This window comes from Pituophis catenifer, unplaced genomic scaffold (genome assembly GCF_029215685.1).
Source record: "Pituophis catenifer annectens isolate HBS135680 unplaced genomic scaffold, rPitCat1.0.hap2 SCAF_12, whole genome shotgun sequence".
NCBI classification, from domain to species: domain Eukaryota; kingdom Metazoa; phylum Chordata; class Lepidosauria; order Squamata; family Colubridae; genus Pituophis; species Pituophis catenifer.
Window position 1 is genome coordinate 17402913 of NW_027256892.1, and position 12318 is coordinate 17415230.

General features: G+C 44.9%; 1 protein-coding gene across 1 annotated transcript in view; it reads left to right on the top strand.

The window, feature by feature from the left end:
• The first annotated feature begins 1082 nt into the window (after positions 1–1082).
• Positions 1083–12318, top strand: part of PRDM10 (PR/SET domain 10) — a 66504-nt gene continuing 55268 nt past the window's right edge. The window contains exon 1 of the mRNA XM_070952274.1: positions 1083–1170. The gene's annotated coding sequence lies outside the window, so the exon portion shown is untranslated. The remainder of the gene's footprint in view (positions 1171–12318) is intronic.

The window sequence follows — 12318 nt, forward strand, 5'->3', positions numbered from 1 at the left end:
GAGCCCTCCGGGAGTAGGGCGGTATAGAAATTTGATAAATAAATAAATATATGGAAAACTGCTGTGCTTGCAAAATCCTTTGTCTTGGAGATGTATAAAAGCAGTTGTATCAGAGCTCTTCTTGGTTCAGAATTGTAGATACAAATCTGATTCTGAAACTGCGCAATAAAACTGTCTCTGGATGACCCAGGAATGTTGTTTGGTCCCATCATTCCATAACAATACTTGTGAGCCGCCCCGAGTCCTTCGGGAGAAGGGCGGCATATAAATTTTAATAAAATAAATAAATAAATAAATAGATGACCTCCAAGATCCTTTCCAGCTCTGTTACTGTAATGAAACATCTGCATGAAAACAGCCAAGCTCGGAGAGTACTAAGAATTTATCGGGTGCTGCGGGTGAATAATTGCAGGAAATGGAATTGGGATTAAAGCATGCATGTGGATTAGCCTCTTCCCCCAAGGATGGAAATAAAATCCGGGCGAGCAACAGAGGACGCCAAAGGTCGATCTCCGTATCTCTTTCCTGCCACCTAGCGGCATTCTGAAGTTTTGCAGCCCAGCTCAGAGTCGCCCCACCCAAAAGAGACTTTACGGCGGAGGCATGCGCGCTAGGCATGCTGGGAGCTGTAGTTCAAATACGTCTGGCGGACATCAGGTCGATGCGCGCGTCCTGACGGTCTCCCGCTTTTGCCGACAGGGGTCGCTAGATTATTCCACGTTGATTCAAGCCTGCCAGGACGAGAGGACGCTCGGGATTGGTGGATGGCGCCAGTGCAATGCGGCGACGGGATGAGAGCTGTGCTGTGATTGGTCGGGTTTGGTCCTCAGGCAACGGAGGCCCAAATCCAAGGCGTGTGCCTTCCCTCCGCCCCCTATTTTTTTCTCTCTCTCTAAAGTCTCTGCTGAACGCTATTAATGTGGCTTGCATGGAAATATTTTTGGAATCTCTCCTTTAGAAAAGCTTGACTGTCGACCAATCATCTCACGGCCTTGGCAGCTGTTGCTAAGCAGATTATTCTAATGACTCATGGGCGGTCTTTCTTTCCCCCCTCCCGCCCCCCCCCGTTCTGCAGCTACCATTGTGAGGTGAGGACAGGTGGGCGGGGATGATCTGTGGTGAGGCCCTGGGAACCGGCCTGGACACGAAACCGTCACCGAACCCCTTCAGGTAAAACGATGGACCGGCCCGGAGAATGAGTTTGGCTCAGGGTTTCGGCAAGGCCCCGTAAAGGGTTTTCAGGGGTTGTTGTTTTAGTCGCACCCAAGATGGCGCCGGGATCGGGACAAACCGTTTGCTCCCGCGGGTGGGGAAAGAGGTGTAGGGCGCTGCCATACCCCCCTCCCTGCCGGAGAGGTACAGTCCGCTTCCCCCTCCCTGCCCTAATCGGGATACCCCATCCGCCCCAGACGGGGGGGAGAAAGAGCTGCCCCAGCTGGCCCTCCCCCTCCCTGCTTGGTATAGTCCGGACCCCGGCACCTCACTGGACGGGGGGGGGGTTGTTGAAGCCATTTTAATGCCCCCTCCCCAGCGCTGTGGGCCTTTCCCTCGCCGAGGGCTATTCGTCGTCCTTTCGCGCCTGCAACCCTTCGCCCTCCGGCCGGCTGTCGGCTTCCCTTCCCCTTCGGCGACCCGCGCCGGCCTGCGTTCTCCCCCCCCCCTCCCGTGGGCCGGAGTGGTTGGCGCGGCCGGGAGTGACCGTTTTGGACTGGGGCTCTCGAGGCTCCTCGCGGCGCCTCTCTTTGATTGGCTGGCTGGTGGGGCGGGGGGGGGAAATACAGGAGGGGGGAGTCCCGAGTGGCCTCTGGCCCGGGTCGGGTTGCGCGTGCGCGCGAGCGCCCGGGTTGCGTTCCCACGTGCTAATACGGGCATTGGCAGGTCAAGCCCCGGGATGCAAGGATCTGTTTGCAAACGGGCGAGGTTAAAGGCGAGACTGTGCTTTTGCACAAGACCCGGGCATAGGCGCTGCTCCTTCCCCGTGCAAAAGGATTGGGGCGTGGGGTTCGTGGGAGACACGTGTTTTCTTTGCAGAAGGGGCCATGAGTTGAGTGCACACGTGGCTCAGAGCGTGGCTTTACCTGGTGCAGGTAGTCCTCGACTTACTACAGTCCGCCTACGGACCATCCAAAGTTACAAACGGCACTGGGAAAAAAAAAGGGACTGATTACCGTTTTTCACACTTGTGACGGTTCCTCACACTTGTAACCGTTGCAGGCGATTGATACTCAGATAGCAATAGACTTATATATCGCTTTGCAGTGCTTTTACGGGCCTCGCTAAGCCATTTTACAGAATGTCTTACCCCCCCAAACAAGTGACTCGCATTTATGACCGTTGCAGCGTCCCGGTGGTATGTGTGTGTGGTTTCATGTGATTCCCTTTTGCAACCTTCTGACGAACAAAGTCACAAGGGGGAACCAGATTCGCTTAAGAAGCGTGTGACTAATTGAAGGACTGCTGGTGATTCACTTAACAAAAGCTGCGACCAAAGCCGTAAAATGGGGCAAAGCGTGCTTAACCAATTTCTCACTTAGGTCCGTCAATTTGGGGCTCCGTCATGGTCGTAAGTCAAGGACTGCCTGTAATAAGATGCCACGGTTGCAGGGAACTTTAAAGCTGAATATGCTGCTCCTCCGGCCTATAATGATGGATAATGATGGTTGCGTCATTGTGCATCGCTGTGCATTGAAAATGCACTGGGAAATAACACCCATTTGTCTCTTTCCACCCGCATGATTCCCAATGGCCAAGTTGAACAGTGTTGGAAATTCCCCGCCAATATCCAGGAAGCCTCGCGCTAAGTCGTTTTCTAAAAGGCTGGTTTGGAGCCTCTTTTGAGAAAAAGGACTTTCAACTTTCCCTTGACGTTGGGAGTTGTGGGTATTTGCTCTTGAGACACGTGACGGGTGCTTTATCAGAAATCAATATTTAGAGTTGCAGTTAGAAAAATAAAAGCTCTTTGCATTTATTTATTTATTTTTACTTATGGGTCATTATGATCAGCAAATGCTTTTAGGTCCTAATTGGTTTTGGTTTTTTTTTTTGGTTTGAAAATACATTTGATGATTTTTTTTTACCATGTTCCCCCGAAAATAAGACCCTGTCTTATATTTTTTGAACCCCAAAATAAGTGCTTGGCCTTATTTTCAGGGAGGTCTTATTATTTTGGGGTGCGTGGAGGAAACCAGAGGAAATGGCGGGGACCAGCTGCGTATGCGTTTTAAATATTTTCGGGGAGGGTTTATTTTTAGGGGGGGCTTATTTTAGCTCATGGGCTCAAAAGCCTGATTGGGCTTATTATCAGGGGATGTCTTATTTTCGGGGAAGTAGGGTATTAGTTTTATATATATATATATATGTATGTATGTATGTATGTATGTATGTATCAATTTTCTTACGTCTTCGTAGGGTTTATGTGTGTTTTTCTTCTAGCCAGGTTTGAGCTGGAGCTACAAAAAACCTTGGTTACGTAGGGAAAACCTGGCTAGAAGAAAAACATATATATATATACATATATATATATATATATATATATATATATATATATATATATATATATATAGTATAATATATTGAGTTGCCATGTGCAAATAGGCGATATAAACTTCCTAAAATAAATAAATATCTTGTCTTTCCACTACAGTGCTATAAAAATCAAGGGAACTTACATTAAAAAAAAAACCATTTCATAATCTGACAGCTTCTTGGTGTTAAAAGTGGATAGGCCAAATACTGCTGTCCATGCCTAAGAGGGCAGTACTAGCAGTTTCCTTTGTCACGTATTTTATGTATTGCTGAAATTTGCATAAAATTGTTAGCAATGTGCTAACGATTAAAACTACCGAAACAAAGACAGCGATGCAATATATAATGTGCTGCCATTGATAGTCCTCCACCATCTCCCAAATGCTCTGCAAACAATTATTTTATTAGCTTCTGAAAGGTCATAGAAAGCTGGGGGTGGGGGCCTGGTGAGAGCTGGAGGAAAGGCTATTGCGCGACATAGGGTCCCCACAACAGCCTCTTGCGCAAAAGCCCCTGCCTTCTTAACCTCTTGGTATTGGTGAGGAAGGGACATTAAGAAATTTTGCCAGCGAACCTACACTGGATACATGGGGAAGGTTGTCCTAAGGTATCTTTGTCAGATACGATGCTGTAGGTTAGGCTGTTTGAATTGCGTTCAGAAAGCCATCACGGTTTCTAGCACAGAGTTTACGTAGCTATGACAACCTCTTATTCTCCAGCAAAGGAGCTATTATGTTTTATCCCAATTACAGCTCCCAGAGGTTTTCAAAGGCAGCTCTTTTGCCACCTGCGGTACAGTACAGGTGGTCCTCGACTTACGACCTTCATGGAGCCCAAAATTTATGTTGCTCAGCGAGTTAAGTGAGTCCCCCCCCATTTTACGAACTTTCTTCCCCCAGTTGCTAAGTAAATCACTGAAGTTATTAAATCAGTAACATGGCTATTAAGTGAATCTAGCTTTCCCCATTGGCTTCGCTTGCCAGGAGGGTGCAAAAAGTGATCACATGACCCTGGGACCGTCATAAATAGGAGCCAGTGGCCAAGAGTCTGAATTTTGATCATGTGACCACGGGGAACAGTCATCAGTGTGACCGTGACTTTTCAGTGTCGTTATAACTTCGAACGGTCATTAAATGAACTTGTAAGTCGGGGACTACCTGGAGTTGAATCGCCTGGCCATAAACGTGTGGCGCTTGCCAAGGTCTCCCATTCCAGATAGGGCTACAGGAAGCACATCAGCCAAAGTTGAATGAAGGTTCTCTGATCCAGCCTCTGTCTACTTATCAAGGGGTAGCAGTGAATCCAAGACGTCACTCAAGTTGACAGATCTGCTTCAGAGGGAATGCAGTCCTGTCCGGAGTTAACTGGCATCTTGTTTGGATGCCAGACTTGTTTCTACCATCCAGATCCTAACTGCTTCCACTCAAGATATCCATGTTTTCATGACATCTACATCTGGATGTAAAAAGTTGTGTACAGGTGAACTTCAGCTTAAAAACTAGTCATTGAAATGAAGGCGCTATCTTGGGTTAAGTATGACCTTGTTGTGGTTCGCCATCAGCCTGTGGAGCTGGCAGCGGAGTCGGACAGCGATGAGGCTGAGGAAGAACATGGGCAATCCTGGAGGCTGGAGAAGGCCCGGATGAGGGCTCGGCGTCGGAGGCTGAGATACGGCCAGGGCCATCAGGGAGTGATGTGCGGACTCCGGAGCCTCCAGAGGCTGACAGCAGAGAGGCAGAGGAACAGGAGGAGCCTGTTCCTAGTGCACACATGAGAGGAGCTGCCAGAAGGAAGGAGCAGCGAAAGCAAAGAGGACAACTCAGGAGTAGGGCCAAGAGATGACTGGCCCCTCCCATAAGGCTTAAAAGAGTAGCAACGGCTCTTGGCCTCTTTGCTGGAAAACAACGTTGATAGTCTTGCTGCACTTATCTCAGGTCGGCATCTTCTGCTTTTGAACTTTTGCCAAGAGAAGCCTTTGGCAGTTTGCCTAATTATACCAAGGTTGGTGATTAGACTGAAGAATTTGTGTTATGAAGAGTTTGCTCTGATTTAGTTTGGACTATGCTGAGAATGAGTTAGTTCTCAGCTGTTCTAATAAACTCTGTTTGTTTTGGAACTGTTTGCGTTCCCCACCCCACACTAAATTTCAGATGCTCAACAATCTGGCTGCATTTATGTCTGCAGCATCCTGTGGTTGCACGACCATGTTTTATTTTGTAGAAAACCAGGTTTCAGGCAGAACTGCTTCCGTAGCAAACCATTGGTTTGCTTGATGACTGGAGTTTGTTTTTTAAAAAAGGTAAAATTTTACGCAACAGTCACAATTTACAATTGAGGGTCAGGCTCTATTACGGTCATAAGTCGAGGGCTAACTATCATTAGCCAGCAGATGTCCTTTTATGATGTAGGGTAGAGTAGGAGGAAGGAGATTATGCCTTGGGGTACAACGCAACTGAGACTCCATTGAACTGGGCTTCTACTCCCCTTACAACCATTGATGGAAACTACCAACTCAGGAAAGAATAGAGGGACTGTAGCCTAACTTAGAGAACCTCAAAATGTAGGGGAAAAAACTCTCAAAATAGCCAAATCTGAAATCATACTGTGGGAAGAAACATCCATCTGGTTCAGTTCCAAGCCGGGAGAAAGACACCGGAAACATGGAGGCTGATTCGAAAGATGGTTTAATGATGAAGCAGAACCACATGGGCTTGAGGTCCTGGGCAGCTGACCTCCTCCTCCTCCTCCTCCTCCTCCTCCTCCTCCCCCTCCTCCTCCTCCTCCTCCTCCTCCTCCTCCTCCTCCTTATTATTATTATTATTATTATTATTTATTATTATTTATTATTTATTATTATTATGGCAAAACTGACCAGAAACTAACTTGGAACTGGTTAAGATCAGGAGTACTGAAAAAAGAAACAGAAAGCTTTATTTTGGCAGCTCAAGAACAAGCCCTAGCCACAAACGGCATGAAGGCAAAAATTCAACATGTTACCACCAACAGCAAATGCCGCCTCTGCAATGAGAAAGATGAGACAGTCGACCACCTGATCAGTGGGTGCAGCAAAATTTCACAAACTGACTACCTACAACGCCATGACCGCGTTGCTAAGATCATTCACTGAAAATTGTGCCAGAAGTTTGGATTTGAGTACAGCAAAAACCACTGGGAACATCAGGTTGAGAAAGTTTTAGAGAATGAGAAACTCAAGATCTTGTGGGACTTTAGGATTCAGACTGACAGGCACTTGGTCCACAACACACCTGACATAACAATAGTTGAAAAGAAAAAAGTATGGTTCATTGACATTGCAATACCTGGTGACGCCCGGATTGAAGATAAGCAGCAAGAAAAAATCACAAAGTACCGGGACTTACAAATTGAAGTTGAGCGACTGTGGAAAAAGAAATCGTGTGTTGTCCCGATTGTAATTGGAGCCCTCGGAGCAATACCCAAAGGGCTACCCCGCTATTTAGAAATTCTAAATTTGCCGGACTTGAACATTTTGACTCTACAAAAAACCACCTTACTCGGAACAGCTTACATCCTCCGACGATACCTTAACAGTTCCTAGGTCCTTGGTTAGGACTCGAGCTGCTGAGCTATTAACCAGCCTCAAAGGCTGTGAATCTCACTAAAGATTAACCAATAATAATAATTTTATTTCTATACCGCCCCTCTCCTGAAGGACTCGGGGCGGTGTACCGCCTATTAATACAAAAAATATACAAATATCAAAATTTAAAATTATTAAAAATATTACACAATTTCGGCCCGGATTAAAAACCCCAATTTAAAACTCCCAATTTAAAATAATTACATAGTTAGCCCTGCCTGGCGAAACAGTAGGGTCTTAAGGGCACAGCGAAATATTGAGTTGAGAGGCTATTTATACCTTCTCTTGGGCTTTGCACTTGAGCTTCCTGTTCCTGTGCAAGAACATGTATTCTATTGGCTGTTGTAGGGGTCATAGCTGGCTCTGTAGGTTGTCTGAGCTCCCAGGTTTGGTTGAACTTTGGACTCTGATGCAATGTCCTTTGGAGATTGTGCAGTGCTGTTAGATGGGTTAATCCTATTATGTCCTCGAGGGTCATGTCTTAATCCCATCATCCTGGAGCTGAAGGTCTTTTGTCTTGTAGATAGGCTGGCCCAGTCTTTCTTAATGGGTACAAAATAACTGCTGGGGGCTATTATAAGAAAGGTGGGGGCTGCCTCCATTTCTCCATTTCTCATCCAGGGAAATATAATATTCTGCCTTTTTAATATTTCTCAAAATATTTCATTCTTCTAGGAGAGGGGGATCTTCCCTCAATACCGATTATAATAAATTTATTTATCAAATAATCCATTTGCCACAGATGGAAGCGACAAAAGCTGTTTGCTCATACCACCCACCTTTTCTGTGGGATGGGATGAATCAAGTGTCTCTCATCTAATCAAACCAATGTTTTATTCCAAGGTAACAAAAATTAAGGGACAGGAAGAATCATCTCTTGCAAGGAGACCCTATTCCATGAATGGCACAAGCATGCCTAGGTTGGCAAAGAGCAGATTTAAAATCTGCCTTTCTATTAATATTTACCTTTTTTTTTTTCTTCCTTTGGCAAATCCTGTGCAAATAAGATAGTTAGCCAACCAAATTAATTCCGGAGTAATTGAAAGCGTTTGACTCTTAAGAGATAAATTCATTTTTCATTATTGCCAGTTCTAGAAATTCTAATAACCTGAGCAATGTGGAGCCTTTTACAATCATGAACTCGTCTGAAACTAATTAAGGCTTTACGAACGTAGTAAGTAGTGTAATTGAACAGAACATAACCTAATCATGTATCACTTTAGTGGCTTAGAAGAGAGTGGTTTGTGTGTGTTTTGAGTGTGTTTTGAATGGCTGAGTACCTTGTTTTATAACCAGCAGTTATTTCGTATTGGTGACATAAAATAGTGGGCTTTTTTTCATGGTTTGTTTTGACGGAACTTCAGAACGATGACTCTACGTTTGATTGCAGGTAGTCCTCGACTTACGACCATAATTGAGCCCAGAATTTATGTTGATAAGTAAGAAATTTGTTAAGTAAGCTTTGCCCTATTTTACGACTTTCTGTTCTGCCCCAGCTCCGGATTCCCGAGGATATAGACACACACCAACGGTCCTTATCAAATTTATTAAGTAGCAAGAATAAACCAAAGTCCGGCAAAAGTTGGCAACCAGCCCAGAAAGCAAGATAAGACTTTTCCAAAAACGCTCTGTTGATAATTACAAGTTGTTTCTAGCAAGAAACTTACTAACGGCATGTGACTTAAATAGCCTAAGGGAGTGGCCAATTATCCTCAAGCCTTACTCTCGAGGAGACCTCCTCCTCCTGAGTAGCCACTCCTGCCTTTTGGCAGCCCTGCGTGCCCGAGCATTGAGGAGAGGCCCCTCCACTTCACTCTCTCCACTGGAAGGAGCCTCTGGAGGTTCTGAAGGCCCTAGCTGAGTCTCTGCCTCTGGCACCACATCCTCTTCAGCCTCCTCGCTGTCCTATGTGAGCGCCGGCTGCGCAGGCTGCTGGTGCGACACCACACCAGCCTCCTCGTTGTCGGGATCAGCCACAATCCGCGCAGGCCACTGGCGGGCCACAACACTTTCCTTGCCACATTTGTGGTTGGTTTTCACCGAATTAAAAGTAAAAGTTTGTCACTTTCTCAAAACATCAGTCACATGGTCCAATCACGGCGCTGTCTAGTTGCCGGGTGACATCGCACCCCCTTCTTCCGACCAGGCATGAGAATGTCCTTGGTTCCCAAGAGAAAGTATTTTGTTTTGGCTACAAGAACCCAGCTACCTTAAAGAGCCTTGGTACTACAGTGGTTTAAAGCACCCTGTTATTAACACAGCTGCCTGCAATTTACTGCTGGTTCGAATTTCTCCAAGGCTCAAGGTTGACTCAGCCTTCCATCCTTTCTAAGGTAGGTTAAATGAGGACCCAGTTTGTGGGGGCAATAAGCTGACTTTGTATAAAATATACAAAAGTATGAAGGCTATTGCTGAGCACATTGTGAGCCGCCCTGAGTCTCCGGAGAAGGGCGGCATATAAATCAAATTAAAAAAAAAAAAAAAAAAAAAAAATCCCCACTACCTATCCCTCAGCTCCAATGCGGCAACATCGAAGCTGTCAAAAAATGGCTTCGGTCAGATCAGCTTCAGGGTTGACATAGCATTCAGTGGGTCCGTGCAAATATTTTGGAGCCGCCCCTCCCAAATGATTTTGCAAAATTTTAGTGCTGAACTAAAAAAAAAAAAAAAAAAAACAACCATCGTGATCAGAGGCACCTCGTGAGATGCTGAATATAACAGCTAAATTTAAAATAGAAAGCCTCTGGGAGGGAGCTGTGTCATCGCTGCATTTTCTAATGTTTCCAGACCGATCCAGCAGTTGCTCTTTGTGCTTGCGTTTTGAACAAGTCTGCAATAATGTTGAAGCCAAAGGCGGTAATGTTTTAGCACATCTCCTTTTTCCTTAACTCATTTCATTCCTCCACGGCTCTCTGCAGATTACAAATATCAACATTTGCAGAAGCCTAGTGTATACCACGAGGACGGGGATTTAGTGAGAGAAAACCCAAGCATTTTGCATAACAGCGTATTTAAACAAACAACACACACACAAACACAAGGTTCATCTCCACTATCCATGGATTATATACATTTCTACAGTCAGAAAATGTATATTTCTACTAATTATCTACCTGCCCCCATGCTTTATTATGGCACACTTTTCTTCCTCTTTGTGTATAGTAAATTACATTATAGAGCCTATGGCTATACACAGATGGTCCTTGACTTATGACGCATTTTGTGATCCTTCAAAGTTACAATAGCACTAAAAAGCGATTTACAACCACTTCTTGCACTTATGACCGTCACAGCATCCCTGTGGTCATGTGGATCAAAATTTGGTGTGCATTGATAACTGTTGGAGCATCCTCAGGTCATGTGATCGCTATTTGCAATCTTCTGAAGTGGCTTCTGACAAGCTACCAATGAGGAAGTCAGATTCGCTTAATGACTACATGATTTGCTTAACAACTACATTTGCTTGTAATTTGCTTAAGAACCATGGCCAAAAATGTCCTAAAACTGGGCGTGACTCGCTCAGCCTCGCTTAGTGACAGAAATTTTGGGCTCACTTGTGATTGTGAGGACCAACTCTACCGACTAGAGGTAGTCCTCAATGTACGACCACAACTGAGCCCAAAATTTATGTTGTTAAGTATTATGTCAACACTTAAAAGTTATTCTTAACTTTTGCCCCGTTATATGACTTTTCTTGCCACAGTTGAGTAAATCACTGCATTCGTTCAATTGGTAAAATGGTTGTTAAGTGAATCTGGTTTCCCCGTTGATTTGGCTTGACAGAAGGTCGCAAAAGGGGACACTCGAACCATCATAAATGTGAGTCAGTTGTCAAGCATCCAAAGGTAAATAGCGTGACCGTGGGGATGCTACAACGGTCATAAGTGTGAAAAATGGTCATAACTCACTTTTTGCAGTGCCGTTGTAACTTTGAACGGTCACTAAATGAACCTGTTGTAAGTCAAGGACGTCCTGTATTACATGCAGCTGTCAGGTTTCCAAGAAACATGCCTATAGCAAACAAAACTGAGGCAAGTGGTTTCCTCAATGAATAAATTTATTGGATATGTCACATTGGCACAAGCTGGTGAAAACCGACTCTGATTAGTCCGGCGGTTTTCACCTAATTAAAAGTAAAAGTTCTTCATTTTCTCAAAACAATCAGTCACATGGTCCAATCAGGATACTGTCCGGTTGCTAGGTGACTCCAGTTCCCTCCTTCCAAGCACCTGCAGGAATGACCTTGGTTCCCAAGAGAAAGTATTTTGTTTTGACTACCAACTCTCTCTATTCCCCCCCCCTTCTCTGTGCTGAAGTCTCAAAATGGCCTCAGTCAGGCCAGCTTCAGAGCTGATAGCAGCCTTAAGCAACAACCCTGGAATTCGTTGAACCAATATAAGCCTTAATGATTAAATGAGAATGCAGAGAAGAGGCGGCCGGCATGAGCCAGCAGGCGGTGAGGTTATAAAACAGCAGAGTTTTCAGCCCTGCTGCTGCTATGAGACATTCTTTTGCCGAAGGCTCTCCCATACATAACACAATAATTAAATAAAACATGGGATGTACCTATTGTAAGCCATTTGTAGAGCCGCTTCTAAACCCAATTAACCACTCGCCTGAAAGGCCAAATGATAACCCACAATGTAATTCCACCTATGAAAATCAGCCTATAATAAAATATGCTGTTGTTGCATCTGGCTCCCGGGGAGAGAAAATATTCTGGCCTCAGCACAACAAAATAACATTAAAATAGCCATTTGCTATGGGGAGCTGTAATCTTTGTCCCTGCTCTTTGGCACCTCTGCGTTTCAACGGACACCCAGCTATCTCGTGATGTGGTTGCTAACCGCACGTGGAGCTGGTGCTTTGAATATTGTAAACTTATTTTTTTAAAAAAAGAAATGGTTCTACTTAATGGGGCAAGTGGAGATAGTCCAAATCATAGTATTTTTTTGCAAAACGGATCAGTTTTCTGTTGCTTATTCTATCCCACAGGTGTTACTCTGTTTGCTATAGAGGTACACCTTTTATAGCAACTTTTTTTTTTAGCTTGTTCATTAAGCAAAGTGGTTGCTAAGTGAAACGGAAATGGCGACAGTGCTTATGATCTTCCTTCAGCTTTTCTTCGCTTTACAGACCTGTGAATGTCATAAAAGCGAGGATCGAGCATAAAA